Source organism: Cygnus atratus, chromosome 6 (genome assembly GCF_013377495.2).
Source record: "Cygnus atratus isolate AKBS03 ecotype Queensland, Australia chromosome 6, CAtr_DNAZoo_HiC_assembly, whole genome shotgun sequence".
NCBI lineage: Eukaryota > Metazoa > Chordata > Aves > Anseriformes > Anatidae > Cygnus > Cygnus atratus.
This window is the reverse complement of record NC_066367.1, coordinates 25,468,008-25,492,049: the sequence shown is the minus strand read 5'-3', so window position 1 is coordinate 25,492,049 and position 24,042 is coordinate 25,468,008. Positions and strand designations below refer to the sequence as shown.

Below are 24,042 nucleotides of genomic sequence, written 5' to 3'. Positions count from 1 at the left end.
TTGCTCATGTTGAATAAAGTATGTATCTCTCAGCTGTTTCATCCTACCACAAGCCACTAATGGTCTTTTATTTTAAATAGGTGGTTTCTGGCTGCACTTACCAACAAAAGCTGAGCTCTCTTAGACTGGAGGAGCACCTTGGACGCAGGCAGGAATCGAGCCTCAGCTTTGTATTTTTAATGAAAATGCCCTTCAGATGTGGAGCGGACCCCAAAAAGGTCGGAGAGTGAAATATTAAGTGATTTATAAATGCAGGCTGATTGCCCCGTCCAAATCATGTGTTTGAAAATCTCCCTCTGGCAGACAGTCGCCTTCAATCAGGAAGAGAGAGCCGAGCAAGGAACGTGAGGCAGAGCGGGGGGATCTGTAATCACTCTAACAAACTTTTGAGACCTTGCCAAGTTTTCCTTCCCTGCATTATACAGACAGGCTCCAAAATGCGCCTCTCGCTCGGCGTTCTTGAATTTACTATATTAGCCTGTCAAACTGAATTATCCAGAGTGAACTTCCTACCCTTTCCTTTCTCGTCCTCTTTTTTCCCGCTAATCTTTGATCTATTGTAAATCAGCATTGTAGGAGATAAATAAGCAACCTTTAGCTGAAACTGCAGGCTAAACAACTTCCACGTGGCCAGGAAACACAGCAGAGAGATTCGACCTGTACAGCAGGCCGGCCGCAGGCAGCATCCTCCTCCCTCCGAGGGCTGGCCCCAGACCCTTCCCACATTTGGTCCCTAATCCAACACCTGAGTTGTGCAGACGTTCCCAGAGCCCGCTCAAAGCCCTTTCGGAGTCACCAGGAACCTCCCCAGCCAGGTGAGCTGCTTGGCCCCGCTTCTGTTGCAAGAACAAGGATGTGGCCAAGGCCTCGTCCGGGGTCTGCTCCCTGCCCCTCGAGAGCATCCTCCCCTTCTCACAGAGCATCCTTCCCTTCTCAGGTAACCACTCGTACCTGTCACAGCCGTACTGGAAACGCCAGCTCCATCCCTACTTTTGCACCACATCCAAAACTTTGATTGTCGTCCTTTCAGATGCAGTTAAAGGTATTTTTTTCATTTTTACTCTACATCAGTAACCTGTACGGGGCTCGCACTTGAAATGAAAAATACTACTTTTAAAATGACAAACACTGAACACAGGACATTTGTTACCACTAAAAAAAGCCCTCTCTGTCTATGGAGGAGCATAATTCATTCACTGATACATGCACCCACATTCTCTCCCGGGAGTTTCGCAAATTCGCATGCACTCCCAGCACTAAATTTTGCATTTCAATCTCGGCATTAGCTATAAAAGATGTGTAAAATCTTATGTAGTCAGACAGAAGCAGCTCCCTATTGGCTACATAATAAGCATCTTAGGTGGCTCCAGGGTATAAAATTATTCCAAAAGGGGTGTGGAAAAAATTACACCGCATAAATTGATTCCAGATCCACCTGTTCCAGGTGCCAGCAAATTTATTTTGCTAAAGCCATCTGCTTGCCTTAAAAGCTAACAGTTTTTGAAGGCTATGGCACGAGCAATCTGCAAAATACACAAACTTCAGAAGCCACAAACCCGTAAACTGCAAATGGCTCGTAGACTGCCTAAGCAGGACTCAGGCTGGCTGTTGCGCAGGGGCGCGGACAGCATCTCAGCTCGCCATCTGATCCTCTCCTCCGTAGCACAGAGGGCTCGAGGCTGCCGGGGGACCCATTTTGCAGCGCCAGATCCCCACACGCTGCTCCCAATTGCTGAGGCTGCCTTGTGGATACGAAGCCGTGACTGAGCCTTTGAGTTCAGCGCAGCACTCGGCCGAGATCAAACCGCTCACTGCGCTTCTTCTCCGCAGGTTGCTGTGTCCCAGATGGTCACACGGTGCTGCACAATGGATGAAGTCAAACCTTTGAAACCGGCACGGTGCAATTTATATGGCTTTTAGCAACAGCCTAATGTGTAGCACGCTACATGTGGGGACTACCAAGCCCCGAAGCATTTTGCCTGCTGCACAAAGCAGAGACCCACAGGGCCCTGTGTTTATCGGGGTCTGAGGGTGCAGGATGCTGTTTCCCAGAGAAACGTTAATGAGAACCAAGAACATGCAGCACCTTGCAAGACCAGGCGTATGGGAAGAAAATACCCCCTGCTCTCTCCACAAATGACCCCTTACTGAAAAGCAACGAAATTACACAGATGACTTAGAAACTCCCGATGTGTTCACAACTGATTTGAGGATTAAAACTAGCAATCAGCATGTTTACTTACGATCTCATTTAAAGCTTACTAAAAAGTAAATAAAGACATACCGGTCCTTAACCAACACAGTGCTTTGGGGTATGCCTAATTATAAGCACATGAATAGCCCCGTCACCAATTTGGAGTCATACGCTGTAACTTGGTAACATCCTTCACATGCAAATTACCTGCCAGACTTACTGCAGCCTGGCACAAAACAGAACCGTGTGCTTTGTAGATACACATTAGGTAACAGCAGTACCCGAAGTACCGCCACTCAGGCGCTCATCGTCGGAAAATCACTTTGAGCTCTTTTGCACGGGCCTTAAAAGCGAGAGCTTTGTGCGAGTGCTGCAGCAGAGGTAACTCTGGGAGTCGTAGTGCTGTAGTCAAGGAGACCTTGCATACTGAGAGCCACCCTCGTGCCTTCCCAGCTCTGCTGCTCGCACGCTTTGAGCCCGGGCTAAGGAACAACGGCTGTCAGGCAGTATTTTTTGGACGCCGATGAGAACAGAGGTGAAATAAATACCGAGGCTAACCGTGCTTGCAGAATAACCTCCAGCAAGCAAGGCGCTGTCCGCAGAAGCTGCAGGTTCAAATACCTGTCAAAGCCTCGTATCTGGTATGCAGACAGCTACCACAGAAACTAATGAAAATTGCAACCGTGGGCAGAAATGGGATGAGTTCTGGTTCTGGGAGTGCTGGAAGTCAGCAGCCCACAGCGTAAAAGGAAGAGGAACAATGACCTACAGTAAGACTAGGAGACACATGCTCTTCAGTGAGTTTTTCCTCCTTAAAAAGAAAAAAAAAAGCAACAGAGCATTAACAAAGAACTGTTATTTGATTCTCAAAGTCAACAGCACTCCTATTCGAACACAGCCCCTTTCAAGGCACAGCAGGGACAGCACTCTCGTACCCCACGGCTTGTGTCCGTGGAGTTTAACACCAACACAAAGAACAAGGATGCAACCTAAAAGGGCACTAAATAAGCAGGATGCAACCTACAGGAGCGGCAGTTCACCCTCGCGGCATTCAGTCTATAAGAGGTAAGTCCATCACCCAGGCCTTACTTTGCAATCTCAGCAGGCCGTGACAACAACTCCACCCCTGGAGAATGGCCCCGAATCGCCTCCACCGCTACCTGCATTCGATTCCCTCGCCCTTCCTCAGTCCTACACCAGGAGTCAGGGATGCTCTGAGCCGGGGCAAACCCAGCTGCTGCCTTCGCACCGGGCAGCACCTGCACCGTGGGGCTGGGCACTGCTCCGACAGCGGGATGTGGCTGCGGTGCCGGCCGGCTCCCCATCCCTTATCGCCCCCCATCCCTTATCGCCCCCCATCCCTTACCGCCCCCCATCCCTTACCGCTCCCCTCCCAGGGCCGGGCTGCTCTCGAGACCCAGCATGGATGGAGCCCAGCACGGCTTCCCCACGAGAGACCCTCTGAAACACTGCTCAGTAAAAAATTAACTGGGGGGTGGTGATCCAATGGTTCCAGGCGTGCGGATAAATAAAAGGTGAAAAGGCTTTTGAACGCATTCTAAGAGCGGTATTTTGTATGCTGGATCAATATATTTCTCTCGGCTGGAAGCAAATGAGTTCTCAAACAAAGTTAAATTTAGAAGAGAAAACGTTCACTTTTCTTACTAAGGAAAGCAGCGATGACAATTCCTCGAAGGGCATTTATAGGACCGGCACTCCAAGCCTAGGGCCTCACCACGCCACCCCTAAAATCAGCGGTGTAAGAGCAGGCTAGGGTTACTGCTGCCAGCCTCCTGAACGTGAACCCAAGTGGCTCTGAAATCATGCGATGTTATCCTACATTTCCGAGCCTTCCCTGGCCAGGCCAGCACATGGAAGCGATGCAGCCCTGAAGTAAAAGAGCGCCAGCTTTGATCCTGCCTCGTTTACGCACTCAATTAACTTCACTGATGTCTGTGTAAGGAACCACCTGAATAAGGGCTTCCGGATAACAGCCCGAGCTCCAAGGTCCCAGCAGAAACACCACGCATCAGTTCTCGAGGCAGGGAGGCAGATGCACAGTGGATTTCTTTGTGGTATTGTTTGATACTGCCCCCTTTTGCCAAACAGCAAGGCAACAGCCTAGGCTTCACACAGAAACTTTTCACGCAGTGTGGTTGTTTCCAGCAAAACATACTCATGCAGATGGTCCTATTTAACCCTAGCGTGACTGCTCACGCGATTATTAAGCCTGGCTGAAGTAGAGACGTGTTGTTCGAGCCACATTTAGCATCACACAGCCACTGCTCTCCAAGGACGTGTTCCCCATTAAGGGCTGAGCGTGTCCCAGCCTAAGTCCAGCAGACTTTTCCGACTGACTCCAGGGTAAGTTACAGAGAAGCACAGACCGTAAAGCCCAGGTGTACGTTCCCCTAAGCCGGCTTTCTGTTTGGAGAATAAACAGCAATCGTACCAGACTACCAAAGCCATTTTGCTTGGGCACTTGCTTCGTCTTCCTGCAAACAACCACAGCCCCACGGCACCACCTGTATGGGGTCCCTCTCGGGCTGTGCGGGCTCCTCGCGGACCCGTCCCCACGCCACCTCCTCCAGCCTGTGGGATCCGACGGGGCCACCTCCTTACAAGTCCTTCCCCACACAGCCCCACACCCCCAGCATCTCCCTGCCGGAGCCCTTTGTCTCCCGGGGCTGTTCTTTTTCACCGGCTGGAGTTTGCTCCTTTTCTCCTCGCCGGCTGCCCCAGCTCGGTGCGGGGAGGGAGGGAGGTCAGGGAGGGCAGCCACTGCCAACTCCAGCGGTCCCACGGGCTGGGGGCCGAACAAAGCCAATATCTATGTGCTGAGCGGCGGGATCTCGTGCCCCCCTGACTCCAGGATTAACATGTCGCTGGCGGGGTGGACAAAAACTTAATCTCTTTGAGGAAAGAAGGCAAGATACAGGGAGAGGGAAAAAGAAAAAGGAGAAATTGCCTCCACGGCACTGAAAACGCAAAGATCCCCTAGTGCAGCCTGCCTCGTGCACAGCCAACTTAGCGCTCAGCCCAAGCTGGACAGAAAAAGTTTGAGCCCGAAAGGGAGAGAAAAACGAAGGAAAAAGATGCGGATGGTTCGAGTAGCTGTTTAAAAAGAAAACCTCTGTTAAAAAATCCCAAGTAATCTGGTTAAACACCAGCAGGTTTTTTCTTTTTCCCATTGCCTTCTTCTCTGCAGTTTATGACCAGTTTTCTCCCTTGGGTGCTTACAACTCACACATATAATCGAGAGCACTTTTCTGTGTGAGTAGCTTGTTCCAGCTACTCGCACTCCTCCTCCTTGCCTTCGCTCACCCCGGATCTCCACTGATCTCAAGCAGCAGTGAGAATCAAAGCCCATTATAACTTTTAGCCTAGTTGGGTTCTATTTCATTCGCAGTGCAGGCAGCTTGGGGTCTCAGCCTACCACTGAACCCATCCGGAGGCAAAGAGAGCTAACCTCTTGCCGCTCAGACTATAATTTAGGAGAAGTATTTTCTGTAATGAGAGGGAACATTTGCACAACAAAAAATGAAACTTTACTATGATCCCAAACCGATATACCCAGACATAAATAGTTCAAGAAGAAGGAAAAAAAGGAAGAAAAAAAAACAGGACCTGGCATCTACCATGTTTGGAGACCTTTTTTTAGGACAGGAAATTATCAAAAAGAGTCTAACCTGAGCCAGCTGAGGATAGCGAGCCTTCAGGACACAGATACTCCCCTGCACTCCACCTAACGCCCGTGAACAGCCAGGTTCAGCACCGACTTGGCAAGCAAACCTTTTGTTTGTTTCCTCCGAGGCGTAACAGCAAGCACGCTCCTGGGCAGCACCGCGGAGCAGATGGCAGTGTTGGAAAATACACATCTCCAACTTTTGGTGTGGGTGTCGGAGCTGGATCCACTAGGGTTGTTCCTGGGAATCCCCCTTATCCCCCCCTGCCCCACAAGTTTCTAACAATACGCGGAGTGAAGGAGCTGCACAAGGCTCTCTGCTTCCCTCTCCCTCTCCCCTTTGCTTTTGATCTCCATCAGGACGTGAGCTGAAATTTAATGGGCCACCCCTACCACAAAGACAAATTACCATCTGAAAAAAAAATAATAATAATTTAATATCCCTCTATCCAAGCCATCCGGCTTCCCACCACCGCACCCCTTCCCTCCCTCACAGCCCCGCTCAGCGGGTTTCGGGAGAGCCGGGAAGGTGCTGGAGAAGGGGACAGAAAGAGGAACGAAGCCACCTCCGGGGCCACCTCCTAGCTCCAGGACTGCGAGACCAGCCCAGCGTGGGGCCACGAGTGCACCCTTACACCCTGCAGGGAGTCCCTGGGCCCCGTAGGGTGTCTCAATGCCCTGCAGGTTGTACATACACCCGTGGGGTGTCCCCACACTCTGCAGAGCGTCCCTAAACCCCGTAGGGTGTCCCCATGCTCTGCAGTGTCCCCACACCCTGTAGGGTATCCCCGTGCCCCACAGGGTGTCCCCACAGGGTGTCCCGACGCCCCGCAGAGTGTCCCCATGTCCCACAGAGCGTCCCTACACCCCACTGGATGTCCCCACGCTCCACAGAGTGTCCCCATGCTCCGTAGGGTGTCCCTACACCCCACAGAGCATCCCCAAGCCCCGTACGGTGTCCCCACACCTCGTAGGGTGTCCCCGCGCCCCGTAAGGTGCCCCCAAGCTCCGTAAGGTGCCCGCAAGGCGCCCCCACAGCCCGCAGGGTGTCCCCCGGCCCCTCTCCCCCTCCGCAGCACGAAGTTTGCTCTCCCACCTCCCTCCCCCGGCCCCGGCGCGGCGCTTACGGGCTGTCGGCCGGGCTCCGGGTGCGGGGCTCAGCGGCACATCGCGCTCCGGCTGCCGCTGGAGGCCGGCGGGGAGCGGCGGCTGGCCCCACGGCTGGCCCCACGGCTGGCCCCACGGCTGGCCCCACGGCTGGCCCCACGGCCCCGGGCTCAGGGAGCGCCGGCCCGGGCCATGCGAGGCGAGGCGGCGGCAGCGAAGCGGGGAGCCGCGAAGTCGGGCCCCGGGTCCTGCCCCGCGCTCCGCCGGCTCTTCCCGGCGGCTGCGAGCAGCGCGGCTCCAACTCTTGCCATCGGAGAGCGGGGGGAGGAGGAGGAGGAGGAGGAGGCGGAGGAGGAGGAGGAGAAGGTAGGGGAGGAGGAGGGAGCTAGGGGCTGGCGGCCCCGGCTCTCCCCGGTGGCAGCCGAGGGGCTCCCAGCGCCGCGGGGCAGCGCAGGGGGCGCGGAGTGAGGGGGGAAGGAGAGGGGAAAGGGGGCGAGGGCAGGGCAGGCGCGGGGAGGGGCGGCAGCGCTCGGCGGCGGGGTGCTGCAGCGGGAGAAGGCGGGGACGGTGGGAGGGGGCCCCAAATTTTTTCGGGGGGGGGGGGGGGGGGGATGTCAAAGTTTGGTCACCGGGCCCCCGCGATCTGGTGGCAGGGGAAAATTGCCGGCTGAGGGCCTCGGCTCTTCATTTCGCTGCCGGATCCTCCGACAGGGCGGCCTGCGTGATGGCGCCGCGTGGGGGTGCGTGCATAACGAGCCGGGGGTTACTTTATTTTGTTTCATTTTTTTTCTTCCCCGCGCGGATCCGGCCACTGGTGCTCTGTAAAACCAGCGGAACCCCGCCGGGGGTCCTCAGCGCCGCGGCCACCGGCGGGGGTGGCAGGGGGCTCCCCCAGGTCAAAGCCACGGCACGGAGACACGCGTTACACAAGAGGTAATTATTTGCCCGGTCTTAATTCCTCAGTTCTGTAATCGAGTAACTATCACTACATCCCCTCATGCTGGAACGCGTTTTTGGATACGGTTCGCCTGAAATGGTCGGTACATAATTTACGGTTTCAACCCGATTCCCATGTTAAAAGACGCACCGGGAAGTTGAGGGCAGGGAGCGGGTGCAGACTAAACGCAGCGTGGCTCTGTGTCCTGCTCAGAACTCGGATACAAAGATGTGCCTCGACTCGGGCATAGCCTGAAAGGCGCTGAGCAAGCTGCCCCCGGCACGACAGCATCTCCTCTGCCCTCTGTTTTCACCCCCATCTCTTTTGAAGACCTACAGAAAAACCCGCGCCGATTTGTTGGTACAGCATCTTCTTGGGGTATTTGTATTAATTTCGACGTGAATAGTAAATAACTGTTGAGCTCATCCGTTTCCCTAATACGCACGATGATACCTTTCAATTTAGTAAATTAAATTTTAAATAATGACGTACAGCGGGCCGGGCGTTCAGAGCAGGATGAAGCGCAGGTCGGTACAGCTGTGGCGGGGCCGTGCTGGACTTTCCTTTTTCCTTTTTGTCCTCTCCAGTCCTGCTGCAGAGCGGGTGCTTTGCTCACCCAGGCCTCGGGAGCAGGACCCCAAAAAGACCCCCCAAAGCTCTGCCTTTCTTCCTTCTGAGACGTGCAAATTAGGCACTGAGTGGTGAGCAGTGAGTAGCATGAAATGAGGTAAACTAAGGGGGGGTCCACCCTCTGTCATCATTTAAAGATCTCTGGATAGCGCTTTTCTATTAAAGATTGTTTGCCCGAAAATCTGCCAGCATTTTCCTTCTCCTGTTTTGCTGTTTTGCCCTGCAGAGCTGGCAGTCCTGCTGGCCATGTGCATTGCTCAGAGACCCCCGAGTGAAGGTGTCAGTAAAGTCCTGGGCTGTTTCTTGGCCTCTCGGTCTGGATACTGTAACTGGGACAGGCGGCAGGACCTCTCCGAACCTCTGCCCCAACAGGGAAACTACTGACTCCTTTCAGTAGCAGCCATCTGATGCAAAGCACTACCATCCCGCTTCTTCAAAAAAGAAGTGCCAAGTTCAAACCGGGGCGCCGCAGGCCCAGCGAGCTGTACCCACCAACTTTTCCCACCTCCAAATCCTAAACCTCGGCAGGGCGGGCCGGGCCGGGCCGGCTCTTACCGCTAGGTGCTGCTGGTGCCTCCCGATGCGGCTGCAGCCGCGGCTGGCGGCCGGCCCGGAGCCTCCTGCCCTGCCGGGGGGGGAGGGCAAAAAAAGGGGGGTCCAGGGGTAGTGGGGGGCACCTCGCTGCCTGCAGGGTGCTGGGAGGGCTGGGTGAAATGGGGCAGAGACCCCAGGCACAGCCGGGGGGACGAAGCTGGGCGAGGGTATGGGGCTGCGGGGTGGGTAGCAGAAGCTCGCTGCTGAGCCCGGGCGTAAAGCTGGGGTCCGGGGGGGCTGAGGCCGCCGGAGGTGGGCTTGTGGTGGGTCAGGTCACCCAAAGACGGCCCCCCGAATTGCAGCCGGTGTTGCATTTGCCTGCCGAAGTAGGGCAGGCTGCGTTGTTCTGCATGAAACCAGTCCGTTGTGGCTGGGCGGGCTGCGCGGGGCTGCTGAACGCTGCTGCCGCGGGCATTCAGAGAATCCTCACGGGGTTTGGGGGAGATGGGGAGGAAAATCTGGAGTCTGGCCTCATCATCCGGAGACTGGGCGACAGCGCTCGCCCCCGCTTGATCCCTAGACCGCGACTCCGCAGCGGCAGCCGTGGCCTTAGAAAAGCAATTTTGCTGTAGGTGGCCAGAGCATTTCCCACGGAGCGAGGGAAGGAGCGCACGTCAGTGACAAGACTTTAAAACGATGCTTAAATTTAGAGCGCACGCGTTCAGGTGCTCACTTCAGTAGCTGCCTACGGGTTTTTACCTCCCTGGAGCACTGCAAGGGGAGAAGAAGGGCTGCCACGAAGAAAACACTCACACCAGACGCAGCGAAATGTTCTTTGCAACTTTGTGCTGATGCAGGCGGCTGGTCGGAGCTTCTAGACGGCGCGGTGTGTTCTCAAAAGGGAAAAAATGCCTCTCTAAGTACAATATCAGCAAATACTCAAACGAAATGGCATGCAGCACTAGTGATAGTAAGCATTATCCTGAATATTTAGATCTAGATCTGAAGCCAAGTGGCCATTAGCCATTAAATATTTAGGTACAGGGCTTTTTTTTCTTGAATTTAAAACAGGTTGCTAAATAGTCACAGTTGTGGTTTCCAGGCTCAGGCTGGTGGCGACAGTAACATTTTAATTCATACTAAAGAGAAGGCAAAGTTAAATCCATGACACAAAGTGAGAGTCAGATGACCTGAAAGCAGGAGAATACAAATGAGCTCCCTGGAGAGGAAAGGCTGTGATGGAACAAATAGAATAATACAGAGGGATGACTTGACACTATCACCGCAGCAACTATATTTCACTTCTTTGGGAAGAAATGAAATGAGCTTAAATTGGGACAACTGCTTCATTTTCAGAGAACTCTATCTGAAGCCTCTGCTGCCTACAAATAAGTGATATACAATTGTTTTCCGCCCTGAAGACAGGTACTGTTAATTGCCAATTTTCATATGTCGCCTGACACGGCGAAGTCAGCAAATGTCCTCACAGTTAACAGAGGCAGGCCTGAGTATTCCCACCGAGGCTCACAAGGGGAGGAAGGTCCTTGTTTGCAGAAAAAGACTCATCAAACGTCCAGGTTGAGTTAACTACATGGTACAGCAGAAGGAGGGAATGTTAACCCAAGACACTTGTCACTGCCCGCTGAGCATCCACATTGTGTACGGTGCCCAGCAGTCACCTATTTTTGGCAAATAAAAGGAACAGTGAAAAATTAGTCTTGAACAACACCATTAAGAAGTTTGATACCACATCAGAAACTGCTTTTTCTCCTCTTCTAACTCAAGCTCTGGGGCCACAGGCTGTGTTTATTAGAAATTACTTCTGCCTTGAGACTGGAAGTGGAAAACCTACCACTGAAGACCTTATTGTGTTCTAAGATAGATATTACCCGAAGGACTGAAAACTTCCTTGGTAAATACATGCGGGATTATTTTTTCTTGGGGGACATCGGGACCTTTACAATTAGACTTAAACTTTAATTTAAAGAGATGTTGTCTGGCACATAAGACATCTCATTGAACACTCTGTACAAAGTCTGGATTTGAATAGAAAGTGGATTCAGGACTGTTTCCAGCTTATCCACTGCCTTCATACCCAACATTAGGTAATTCAGCTTAAACAGGAGCTCAACACTTGCAATTTCCCTTTACAGCCTTTGCAGTATCTTGCCCTATTCTGTTTTAAAGGTTTACAGGGGCCTGCTTATACAACAAACTGCTGTATCCAACATGTGATGTGCTCTATTGACAAATCTGGATCTAAATATGAGTAGGTTTTGAAGGTATTAGCTTTCCTTCCTCCACCTATTTACGTTACGAGCAATGTCTTGATAATGAAACTCTCGGTGTCGAGTGTGGAAAATGCAGTTCTTGGTGTACTGGCAATGTGAACGTACTGGAGAAACTGCGTATCCATTCAGCAGATTTTAATTCCCCCACAGTATTCTGAACTCCTGACCTAGAAAGCCACTCCGAGGACTTAAGAAGTTCAGAGCACTCAGTTAATGCAGTGTCCTTCCATACCTGCATGCTTTAATGAACTTAACTAAAATCCATACTGTACGTACTCCGTGTGTGATATTCAGTTGCTTGTAATCAAAACCAATTGACTTTCAAATCTCACCCACTTTGGCTGCAGGGCTGTTTAAACTGAAAGGTCAGGAGCAAAAAATCGTATTTTTTAAAAAATATGAAACATTTTTCTAGCCTTCTTATTCGACATATGAACTGTTTTTAAAAGTGTAATTTTATCTCTAGGCGGAGGCCAATTAGTTTAAAGTTCAAGCCTCCATTTTGTAGATTTTCAGACAGATATTTAAAATAAGGACTTAGAATAGAAACTGTATTCTATCTTCACCTATAATGGTTGTGACAAAGCCTTTCCTCCCTTAAGAAATGGGCCTGTTGGGACTGACGCAGACAATTCCATAGGCTTTGGGAAAGCATGGTTTCAACTTCTCAGGCAGGCAGGTCCAACTTCACAGGTTCAGACATTTCTCAACAAGAAACCTGAAATGTAACCCTAAACCCAACAGCTCTGCCTCCTGCCCTAGGAGAACAGTTCGTATCTACATGTTGTAGCCCTGGTCCCTCTTGGTGAAAGGCCGTTTCTGACTTGTCACCCCTTTCTGGCCTGGCAATGCAACAGAAGGCCCAACACTAGGGAGACGTCCTTGCGAAGTACGAAGGGATGGAGGTCTCCCCCTCTCTGCCCTCTTCGCTGCCCACTTCATTAAGGCACAGTGGGCTCTTCTCTCCCACGTGAGGAGCAGGGTGGTGGAAGCAGTCCTGTGGTGAATGGGAATCTTGGCCCTGCGCTAAGCTGTCCTAAGAGGAGCTAGGAATATGTGGCACATGAATTTTCCCTGTTAGCTTGTCACTGGTAAACCTAAACATCAGGAAGAGGTTGGTTTGGGTGTTACTACTGCGTGCGGCTTGTTTCAGGTTTAACAATTTGGAAGAGACAGCCACCTTTTTGCTCGCAGTACCTCAGCAAAGAGATCGCAGGATACCACAAGCATTACATTACCAGAAAGCCACGAACGCCGTCGCATTAGACTGTGCACCGCACTGCTTCCTAGCTGGGAGTGTCTGCTTCCCCTCACAGGCACAGCCAGGGATGTCAATAAAGAAAAATGATTGCAGCAGAGTGGGCTAGTGCGCAGAGAGAGAGGCCTTCTGCTTTGTGTTTTCAGCAATTAAAACCCCTACACCTTCTGCACAACATCATGTTCTTCCTCCAGCTTGGCCATCGCAACGTGTAGCAGTGGCATCTCGAACGTAAGGCACAAGAGCAAAGCAAACAAGGCTGCACAGTGGATTCTGCAGGCACGCAGCTGCAGCAGCGCAGACCAGGGTGGTTGGAGCGGGCAGGGTCAGGTATTGAGCTTTAGCAATGTGCTTTTGTAATCCTTCTTCTCAGATAACTCCAACCACTTTTTCTATATAGCTAATTATGTATTACTCATTATCCATTTTATGTTTCTTTTCCGTGCGAGGTTATCCGTCAGAAATGGCTTCACTAGATAAAAACTTATGTATAATCAAAATACGACTACATGTTTTTCCAATTAACAGAACATGTACTGCAAAGTACACTGTATATTCAGCCTAGTCTGGTGGCCAGAAGTATTCCATGAATTCTTGTCAACAGTTATTAAGAATCCGACTCCTGCCAGATAAGCTGAACAATCTCTCTTGCTGACTAAGGCAATATGTTATCCTACCGCTGTGCCATATGGCCCAGGGTGCTGAGACACAACGCGCCCTCCAGTGACACCTACGCCGGAGGAGTGGCTGCCACACTCGAGGGCAGGGTTTGCATTCAGAAGGACCTCAACCAACTGGAGGAATCGGCTAGCCAGAACCATGTGAAGTTCAACAACGGCACATACCAAGTCTGAAGCACCCCAGGCTGCAAGCGACCCCAGCTGGAGCTCAGGGCCAGCAGAAACAGAGCTACTGACCGTCTGGAAAGACCCCAGAGAAGGGAGTTACAGGACTGGAGCGCCTGATGTACACAGAGAGGCTGGGGCCACTGGGTCTGGTTAGCCTGGAGAAGAGAAGGCCATCAGGGTATGTAATTAGTCTCCCACTACCATGATCCTATGGAGAAGACAGAGCCGGACTTTTCTCAGAGACGCACAGAAAAAGGACAAGAGGCAACAGCCACAAGCTGCAACGAGGGAAATGCTGTTCAGAAACATGGAAAAAAATCATCGCAGTGGGACGGGCGCATCACTGCGGCAGGGGCTTAAAGGGGCTGTTCAGTCTCCAACCCTGATGGTTTTGAAAGCTCAACAAGACCCTGAGCAGCCTGATCTGATTTTGAAGCTTGCCCTGCTCTGAGCAGGAGTTTGGACTACAGACCGCTAGATGTTCCTTCCAACCCATTTTTTTCTGTGAGTCTACAACATAAGATCCAGTTCTGTACAATACTAAGCATTGCAACCTGTCTGACAGTCATACAGTTGCTTAAAGCTCTGTCAAGGGGCCAAAAGAATTCACTTGTTAGAACACTGACCTACCTAAATCTCAGCTGTGCTTTCAGTTGGTAGGTAACCAGGTTAAGTGTGATCAATTATTTGATTGCCTATATGTTACACTCAGATTGCAATAACAGACTGGCATATGAGGTTTGATTCTCCTCTCCCTTTCCTCAAAAATGCAAGATCCAACAGTGGTAGAGAAAGGGAAAAAAGGGCAGAAAACCTGATTTTCCAGGAACAATGAATGGAACTGCCACGTTTCATGTAAATAGTATCACTGATCTATGATACTATCATTTCTACAGTCAGCAGGCCAAATCTCACCAGTAATTCCTTCCTCGTCAAAACACATAGGGTTACTCATACAAGTAAAGGTTTGCAGGCATGCAAATTAGTTTGTAGTAAGGTGGTTAAAGTTCTAAATCATGTATTAAATTACTTCTATTGTACAAGTCTAACTTCATTTTCCAAGCTAGTCTCATGCAACAGAGATGCAGTAATGTAGGTATTCCAACTGAAGGAGTGATTAGCTGCTGGTACCTTCTAAAATGAGATTTGTAAGCCAGATCATTGGAAAGATCAGTGGTTTGTGTCCTGGCTGTCATGAGACCAGAGAGGTGGAATATTGGCAGAAGATTAGGTTTATTTTTGTATATGTGCTTGAAATATTTAGACAGACTAGGATAGAAATCAACTTGTAAGTTTATAAACCCTGATCCAGCAAAGCAAAAAAGTCACAAGCAACCCCACCTCCTGTGTTCAAGGAAGATAAATATCAAATTGAACAGTGGCCCAAAGTCCCATTAAAGTTCAAGGAACAGCAGTGGTTTTCAAGTACTTGCTTAAAGTTAGGCGTATGCTTAAATGCACTAATGACCAGGGGCATTTTTACATGAATATCCCTATATAACAGATAGCATTATATGTATGACATTATACCCACCAGATTTGTTAATATTGCAGGCATTGCTGCATCTCCTTGTTTCTGTATAGAAGCATACTGCAGACAGGTTTGATTTTGCCACAGGAAAAAAAAAAAAAGAGCATTCCAATATGAATCATCTGCCTGGGCCTGATTAAATAGAGAAGTTAGACACCAGTTTCTCTAGGGTCAGTTTGGGCTATAAACATTTATTCTCATGAAAAATGTATTTAGACCTTTAAAAGGCTTGGCCTGAAGTGTAACAACCCCTGTACAATCTGATTGAGACCAATATATAAGCAGCCAGACTAAGATGCAAGTGCCTTTCCCTCCCTCAGGAGCTTTATCCTTTACTGTTTGTGGGTTTACCTGTTAATGCTCATCATGGTTATAAGCTCTGACTCGAGAGCTCTCATTAATCACTGCCAAAAAACACTGCATCAGGTAAGCAAACATATCAGCTGCTGAGCTGAAGCAGCAGTACTCACTTCAAACTGTCATTTGCTCCTGACATAACACGGGAAAAAATTGTGCAACCGAAGTACCAATAATTTTTCACTGCATGATTCAAAACAAGCTTTGGAGATTGGTGCCACATTGCTACAAATGATGACACTGAGAGCTCATGAAGTTACAGTGATCAGCACTGAAGCACACATCCTCTACCTGACTGCGTGTCTTGCGTTATCCCCACTTAGAGTTACTCAGAGGTGTTCAGCTGATGAGCCTGGATAATGATGTTAGATTTGGATTCAGGTCTCAATATTGGGGGAGAGCTTGAAAGCTAGGTCAGAATAATCACATCCTTTGTCAGAGCCAGCTGTGAAGTACAGTAGAAGGTCATCATTTTACAAAAATTTGGGTTCACTTTAATCCAGATTTTCACGCATAATCTGGCCCTAATTCTTCCTCTGATTAGCAATAACCAGGCAAGACTTTGCATAGGCTTTCAGGCAATTAGCAGTTCAGTTCCCAGGCTGACAATTTTGCTGACTCTGAGAACACAGCAGTTGTCAAACTATAATCTCCCAAACCGCTGCTGTCACGGTGGTAAAGCATCTGTCGGTCTCAGAGATGTGATGTCTTGCTGCGGTTTGGAGCTCAGGTCAAGATTCACTGAAGATTCCCAAATGCTTTTTTTTTTTCCTTAACCAGCTAGACCCTGCAATAAAAGCATACTTCATCGATGTCTTTCTGTGTCTACTGTAAATCCAGCTGGGAGCAAATTTTCAGCCAATGATCAAAACAAAAAGGCAACAAAAAAATGGGAGGAGAGAACCAACATGCAGAGTGACCTGGAGAGAAAATTACGTGTCTGTGTGCAAGAGAAAAAGTGTGTGTAGTAACAAGTCTAAAGTCACGACATTCTGGTTAGAGAATGCTGAGTGATGGGCTGCCTCAAAGCAGACGAAGGAAGCTTGGTTTCCCATTTGCTTCCTAGAGTCAGTCCAATTTTGCTCAACTATTTTTCTGGCAGCTGCAACGTATGTTGGAAAAATAGTGAGAAAAGGATTGGGACACTGCAAGGAAAAACAGAATATAGAGAGATAAGAGGCACCAACTGTGTCAGGGCAATGTCTGAGAATCACTGAGTCCACACATCACTGGTTACACTTGCCATGTATTTTCAGCTGGAGATAGTATTATTCACAAGCAATGTTCAATCCGTTCAATAGTGGATCTTGCAGCAGCCGCTACTTTGCAGCCCAGAAATGGCTGCATTTCAGTGGTAGGCAAAGGGATGCCAATAGTTCCTAAGTGTTTGGGCAGTTCGCTGGGTGGAAAAGAGTTACAAGTTCATAAAGAAACACGTTTATAACTTATTATCTTTTACACAGATGTGTGCTTTATGGGGAAAAGCATGACACAACAAAGTCAACCTTCTCGTTAAGGCTCACACAGGAATTCCTTAAGGTCACAAGTGGTAGTCTGTGTACTTTGGGGACCCACATTCTACTGTTTAAACTGTGAATGGCATCAGGCCAGCTGGTACAAATGGCAGCTCTCTTTCCATGTTCACATGCTGTAACACTTGCATGGATTTTGTCTAAACTCATACGTGAGTTGTCATGGGATTCCACTCCCTGCTTGTTGTTTGCTGTGCTGATATACTGACACTTCCAGAGGCAATTTTTCACATCATCAGAAAGGTCCTAACAGTGGACTGGGTTCATAGGTACAAGCGACTACCTAAATGATGAAGGATTCCTGTCTTCTATGTATGCAAGATTAAAAAGGGAAGGCAGGGGAGAGAGAGAACAAAAGGCCATGCACAGGCAAAAGAGCATGAAACCTTAATTAATTTGTGGAAGTAATAACATTTTCCTCGGTTACTCCTATTTTCTGAAGGATAGAACCTCACTGATTGAAAGATGCTCAGGTCAGATATGCTCTCACTTGTCAGCAGCTAAGTTGCTGCAGCTCTTGTAAAAGCTAAAATCTTGTGAGCGTCACACACTGTTGTTTTTCAAGGCTACTCTCACTCAGCGTACAGTATAGGAATTGTCATATGTTGTAAAACTGGCAATCTATTCAGATCAGTATCCTCTCTAATGGTACCTTAGGAGGGCAGTGCAATAGTCTGCTAGGTATACTTTTTTAATCTACTTTAAATCTCAAATTATTCTCTTGAAATACTCAATTCTTCCCTGAAGCATACACTTTAGAGTATCTTTGAAATCTGTTGTAAATTGTGCCAATTGTGGACAGCCTTGCTATAGCATAACTGACCAAACCTTCTGGAATCTCTTTAAGTTCTTGGCCTCAGTGGCTTCCTGTGACAATATGTTACACAGCTGAAGCACACACTCAGTAAAAAATGCTTATTTTTATCAGACACTGTCTCTTTTGGAATGTCTTGATATTTCATTTCCTCTCTTTTCCAGTTACTGCAGTAGCACAGAGTCCACTGCCAGGGCTCTGAGTGCGCTCATAAGTCTAAATGGCTCTGACCAGCCCTTGGGGCCACAGCCCAGGACCCCACTCCAGGACCCCAGGGCCCTCAGTCCTTGCTGCAGCAGTACTGGTCTCCAGCTGCCCACAGCCTCACCCATGGGTCCCACCAAGCTGTGTCCCTGTCCCCAGGGTGCCACCCGGTGCCCAGGGCTGGGGTTTTCCCCATGGCGAGGCCACGTTCTGCTGCCTGAGGCAGCCCCTGGTCCCCAGAGAGCCACCAGCTCTTATGGCTCCTTGGCACGCATTCCTTGTGAAACAACACCACACAGTTTGCTTTTTCTTCCCCAAATCTTTTTCTGAAACTGACACTGAAACCTCCTGCAAATAATCTTCCCTCCCTTCCCCCGGCCAGCTGGGAGCCCACTCAGTGCTGACTGCGGCCCTCAGCTTGAGGTTTCTAGTGGCTGCTCTGCTGAGCAGGGACGATCCCCTCAGGACCCCAGACCTCAGGGGCTGTGTTCAGCACTGTCCCCCACCCAGCAGCACCCCAACATCTTTCTGTCCCTTCATGACTGATGAAAACACTTCTGTGTCTGGTGAGGGGTGCTGAAGACCTATCACCCTCAGAGGGGATGGTCTCAAGGTTTTTCCCCAAAACCCTGGAAACCCTTTCATGGGTGCACAAAATCAATTACACATTTAGATCTGGAGCTCCGAACACCACAATCTCCCTGTTGTCCCAAACATGACTGAAGCTGGTGGCTCCAGGCCTTACCTCCTTCTGGGTGACAGCCCCTGAAGAGCTCCTGATGTGGCAGCAGGACACAGCTCTGCCAGCCTCACTGATGGTCGCTCTCCCTTCTCCACCACCCAGCGCTGTCAAGGTGCCACGCCAAGTCCTGAGGGAAAGGGCAGGCCAGGTAGGCTCAGGGAAGATCATCCAAGTCACAGTTTTTGGTGGAAAAGGCATTAACACCCAACAGCCCAGCAGGCTGCATCCCACCGGGGGCAGACAACCACACTGCCTCAGGGAGGCCGGGCAGCCCTGCCAACACCACCTCCTGTGGGCATCTGTAGTGAATGTTGCTCATCCCCTTGTCAGTTGACACAGATAACTGCATCGCTACATTCTTCCCTTCAAAATTTAGCCATGTTTTGGCTAAAATGGTCAGAACCATCACCCAGGTAGAGGTGAGTGGGACTAGGCTCCCCATAGGTCGTCATTCAGGCAGAAAAGGTGCATCTTTTTCTCTCCAAGGCCTTGTTTTGGTCTCGAATGATGGCACAACGTGTCTTCCCCGAAGGTTATCACAATGCAAAAAGTTAAAAATAGATTTATTTTGCTCATGGAACAGACCCAGAGAGATGAGACGATTTTCACAGTCAGTCTCTCCTCAGTTGTGCACTAAAACCATAGCTACGAGCTCATCCTTTTTCTTTGGTGGCAGCTATCTAACTAAATGGGTTTTCTTCAGTCTAATCCAGTACATTGTGCTCTGTGTGGAGGTTGTCAGCTCACTGTAACTGCTCCGGAGCTGGGTTTTGTTCTGTTTTTAAATAACAGTGAAACAAATTCGTTTGTGAGCTCTGGATTAATACCCAGCATGGTTTTGGGCCAATGTACTTGAATACATTAATGAAATTTCGCTTTGTCCTTGGTGTCTTATCTTCAAGAATATTTTAAATTTACACTTCTTTCCTTTATCTTTACTGTGTTTCCCTAGCTTGTAAATACACATAATATGTCCTGGTTTTGTTTGTCTGTTGATTTTCTTTCTTAGGAGAACAGATAAATAATTAATTGGTGAATAACAGAAAGACTGCTGTTGGAATTATGCCAGATCTAAACTTGAGTCTTCTCGATTTCTTTGTAACGTATTGGGGAAAGAAAAATGAAACAAAGAAGTACGAACACATAAAGCATGTAATAAATTCTTCCTCAGAGTGAAGAGCGTTCAGGAAAACTCCTTCCTTTCCAAGAGCGTCTTTGGTTTGTTTGATATGGTATTGTTGTCAGGTACATTGGGGTCATTTTGAAAGGAGAATGTGACAAAACAATGTTGATTGTCTGATAATTAAATGTAGCTGTCTACAGCTGCCAGTCAGAATCAAGCCTGAAAATCTCATCAGCAGAAGCACAAAATTCCTGCCACCTAAACTGAAGGAGGAACTCTGTTACCTAGAAATGAGTAACAGGCTATTACAGTCTCTGCAGCCAGTCGTAAAAAGGAAACATTCAGTACAGTGCAATTATGCCATGCATCATAACCTCTCCGGTTATGTGCAGAGTAAATGTAGATTGATCATTATTAACATCCATTTTTTGGAAGAATCAGCCTAAGTACCTCACATAATAGAAAATAAACTCATTAGAAGATGATAACATGAAAACTGGAAGCCTAGGTTTCTTTGTCATTTTTAGCTAGGTCCTTCTGTTATTTCCTCTATTGTCTCATTGAGGATTCTTGGTTAGAGCTGCCTGGAAAATTGGCAGTTAAGAAGAGTTTCTTGGATAGAATATTCTGAAATGGCAGTGAAAAAGAAAAATATTTTGATTCCTAAACATATCTGCGTTGCCTCCTGGGAACTGTAGTGCAGGAGTTGCAAAACAGTATTCTGCATGGTAGGTTGGGTTCCTTGTCATGAATAAGTAGATCAACATGCCCTTCTCTTTCATTTTATTTGTAAAGGGAATTGGTGCGTCACGGCAGTGACATGGCCACAATGCACCCAGGGCGATTAGAAGAGTGTAAGACAATCATAGGACGTGTATGAAAGACTTTAGTAATGTTACAAAATTGTAATAGCTAGTGTTATGATTAGTTTCAGCTGCAGTTTTCCACAGAGAACAAGTACCACCAACCAGAAACATTTCTAATTAAACTAGTTCTGTTAAAAGCTCAGTTCTCCACCAAAAACAGGCTAGAACTGTACTTTTTCATCAGATTTGCTGCTGATAAATGGAGCAGGCACTGCTTCTGCCTGCTTCTTTCTCAGCCCCCTGTGGATCAGATTAAATGACAGGGGTTGTTCCCTCTAATTCTCATACATGAACTGCAATGCTGAGATGCATTTATGATCATGACCATGCATTCTAACAGAGATTGCTTCCCCAAAAGCTTAATGGAAAAGACCCTCTTAGAGAGAAAGGAAACAATTTTTCTCAGAAAAAGTCCAGAGGAGAAAACGATCTTCTCTAGATTCTGGAACAGTAGGTTAAGTATCATTTAGCAAGCACAGAGAAAAAGCCATGCCTGACTGCTCTCCTGACATGCAAATCCATGCTTAAATGGGCACTGTGAAGGGAGTGGGCTTTTGTGGGAGGCTGTTGCTTCTGGAGAATTCAGAGGAACTCAGTATATTGTGTTGGCGTCCCACGAAACTGGTATATTACTGAAAATGAAGCAACGATGATGAATCAAATTTTCTGGAAACAGCAATACAATAGAAGAAAGAAAAGTAATCCAGTAATTAGTATGCTAGCCGGTAGTTTTACAGACTTCAGTATCCTAATATACTGCAGCCTTCCTTCATCAGTCTCTTAAACCTAGATCCTCAGAGGGATCTAATCCTTATTGATGCTGATTTTAATAATACCAGAAATACTTTCAAATATCTCTGGGTCCAAAATTGGAATGCATCTTTTTATAATTTTAGATTAATATAATGCTTCTAGATTGTAAGCTCCCTGCATTGGTGTTGTATTAAATTTGATGGGATAGATGAATCAAAAGTGTGTTCATGACCAGTACTGAAAGGCTAAATAGGGTTCAGGATTTTGAATGCTGGGATTTCAATCTATCTAACATCATAGCAACAAGATCTGTGATCTTGGCCAACTCAGCAAAACCCTTGCTAAAGAAAAGCTAAAAAAAGGAAGATAGAATAGATATAGATGGGAAAGAAAAAAAATCCAGAAGGAAGAGCCACAAGTGCTTGTTCAGTTTTTAGCCAAAGCTGGCGAAAGTAATGAGTCAGCTAGGTCTTCCTCGCCAGCCTTTTTATTTAATGGCTCTTCTGAAGTGTCGAATAGCGGATCCCTCTATTGTTTTAACAATAAACAGATGTGAGGTTAATCTAGCACATTCTTTTCTAGTTTTGTTTCCTTCTTTCATATCACAAATGGTTTTAGTAGTACAATTAGGCTTTTTTGTTTGGATCAATCCAGGCCCTTTTGCTGCCTTTTATAAACAAATCATTGTTACCTTGGGCAATTTAGTGTATATGCCATAAGGAATAGCAATAATAATCTTTTTCATCTGTGTTTGTATAGCAGCTACCATAATAGAGCTATGCTCCATGATGATGTCTCTGCAGAGCTATCACAATGTAAATAATTAATAATAACAGTTGTTTAACACTTGAATGGGACTCTGTTGTTTGTAAACAAAGAACTTTTATTTCCTCTGCATTGCTTACTACACAAAACATAAAATGACTCCCAAGGAAGGAAGCTGTTTTCCTCACGCACTTGGAAAGGCACGGGAACTCAGCAACCCATCAAAAGTGATAGGTCAAATGGATTTTCAGATTATCTCAGTTTGAACACATTGTGTTATTAGTAATAAGGGTGAAGAAATCTGATATTTATGTTAACAAATTCATCTGTCAAAATGCCATTGTAAACCAAATAGGCAGTGTAGTAACATTGTCCAGTAAATCCATGTGTTATTATTTTGAGAAGAGAAAAACAATAAATAGATGTAAAAATAAGAAAATTTTAAAGGACATTTTATTACAGTATATAAATACAACTACAATAGCAAAACCATATCAGAAGTTACACAACATGCTTTGACCAAGAAACATTTGTTAACATTACAGAGAAATTGACTTATTTTGCTCTCTCATTATGCAATCTTGCTTGCACTTAAACAAGTATTGCAGTATTTAAGTATTAAAAAAACATATAACCAAAATATTTTGAATTAAATTGTTTTTTTTTTTAATTCCAGCAGATTTGAGAGTCATAGTTTTCCTTTACATAAGTCATACCATCCCTATTCTGGTACAGATGGCTGAGTATTTTGATTTATGTAACCTGAATATATCCATGTTCCTTATGAAGAAATTATGTTTATATATCAATAAGGATAAAATACTCACCCTAAGATTCTTACTTTAAACAGAAGATATTAAAATAAATCCTTTCCCACTTAAAAGTTTGGCATTTACGGGTACACAACCAAACAGATATTAATGTCACAGGTAAAAGCACAAACCCAAGAGATTGTGGTGAGGAAGAATACCTAGGTCACACATAGTTGAACATCCCTGCTTCTGTCTTTTTTTACCATCTCAAGACTGAATCAAGAGGGAATGGAAAGTACATATTACTGTCATGAAGCTGCATTACACGAGCAATAAATCAGATCAGAAAGCCTCTGTAATGAAGAGGATTCCTCTCCCAAAGAGAGTGCAACAGAATGCAAGACCTTATAGCTTATAGCTCTCATCTTGGGAAATTTTCTAGGAGTTATTTAGTAGTTTTTCATTTAGACAAATTAACTGAATTCAGGATTGCTCACGTTTCCCCCAGAGGAGGCTTTAAGTGTAAGCAATTCAAATAAATATCTGGGGTCCTCTGACTTCTGGGGGTCCTGAACACCTAGTCTATCAAATCCTCACCTACACAGAGTAGCTACAACCCAACCGTGCCCTGGTACTTATGGCATGTACTAGGTATGTAGCCTTCTTCCTCCGAGTGGCAAGTAGCTCACATGAACTGTGTGCAAAGCGAGATAAAAGCTCGCACATGGGAGATCTCATGCCTGTGGGAGGCAGAGGCTTGTGGCTCCTTGGCCTGGTATGGGTTGTATTGACAGTGCTGGGATCCACGTGTCTGGCTGACGACTTAGAGCAGGGTCTGGGAATTTGGCAACAGGAGGTTAAAAATGGGGAATATGGTTACTTTTTGTCACTGCAGTGGTAAGACTCCATTTCTAAGAGATGCTTAGGACCTTGCATTTTTTGCCTGTCCATAGCGACGTCTCAGACACGTGCCCTGTCATTGTTTCCCATGCTAGCTGCCCAGATCTACTGCTTTCATAAACTCAGAGAGCTATGGCACACTTCAAATCTGCAGCATTTTTCACTGTCAGCCTGTATTTCTTGGGTCACATTCGCTGCATCGGCTTGCACTTTTACTGC

The 24,042-nt window shown here is 47.5% G+C and overlaps 1 protein-coding gene across 4 annotated transcripts in view; it reads right to left on the bottom strand.

Moving 5' to 3' along the window:
- The window catches only part of SEMA5B (semaphorin 5B), a 274,579-nt gene extending 267,358 nt beyond the window's left edge, over nucleotides 1-7,221 (bottom strand). For 2 of the 4 annotated variants that reach the window (XR_004777167.2, XM_035536716.2), the window contains exon 1: nucleotides 7,007-7,217. The gene's annotated coding sequence lies outside the window, so the exon portion shown is untranslated. Of the gene's footprint in view, nucleotides 1-7,006 lie in introns of all 4 variants that reach the window. The other 2 variants (XM_035536719.2, XM_035536718.2) reach the window with 2 other exon arrangements.
- Nucleotides 7,222-24,042: the final 16,821 nt, after the last annotated feature.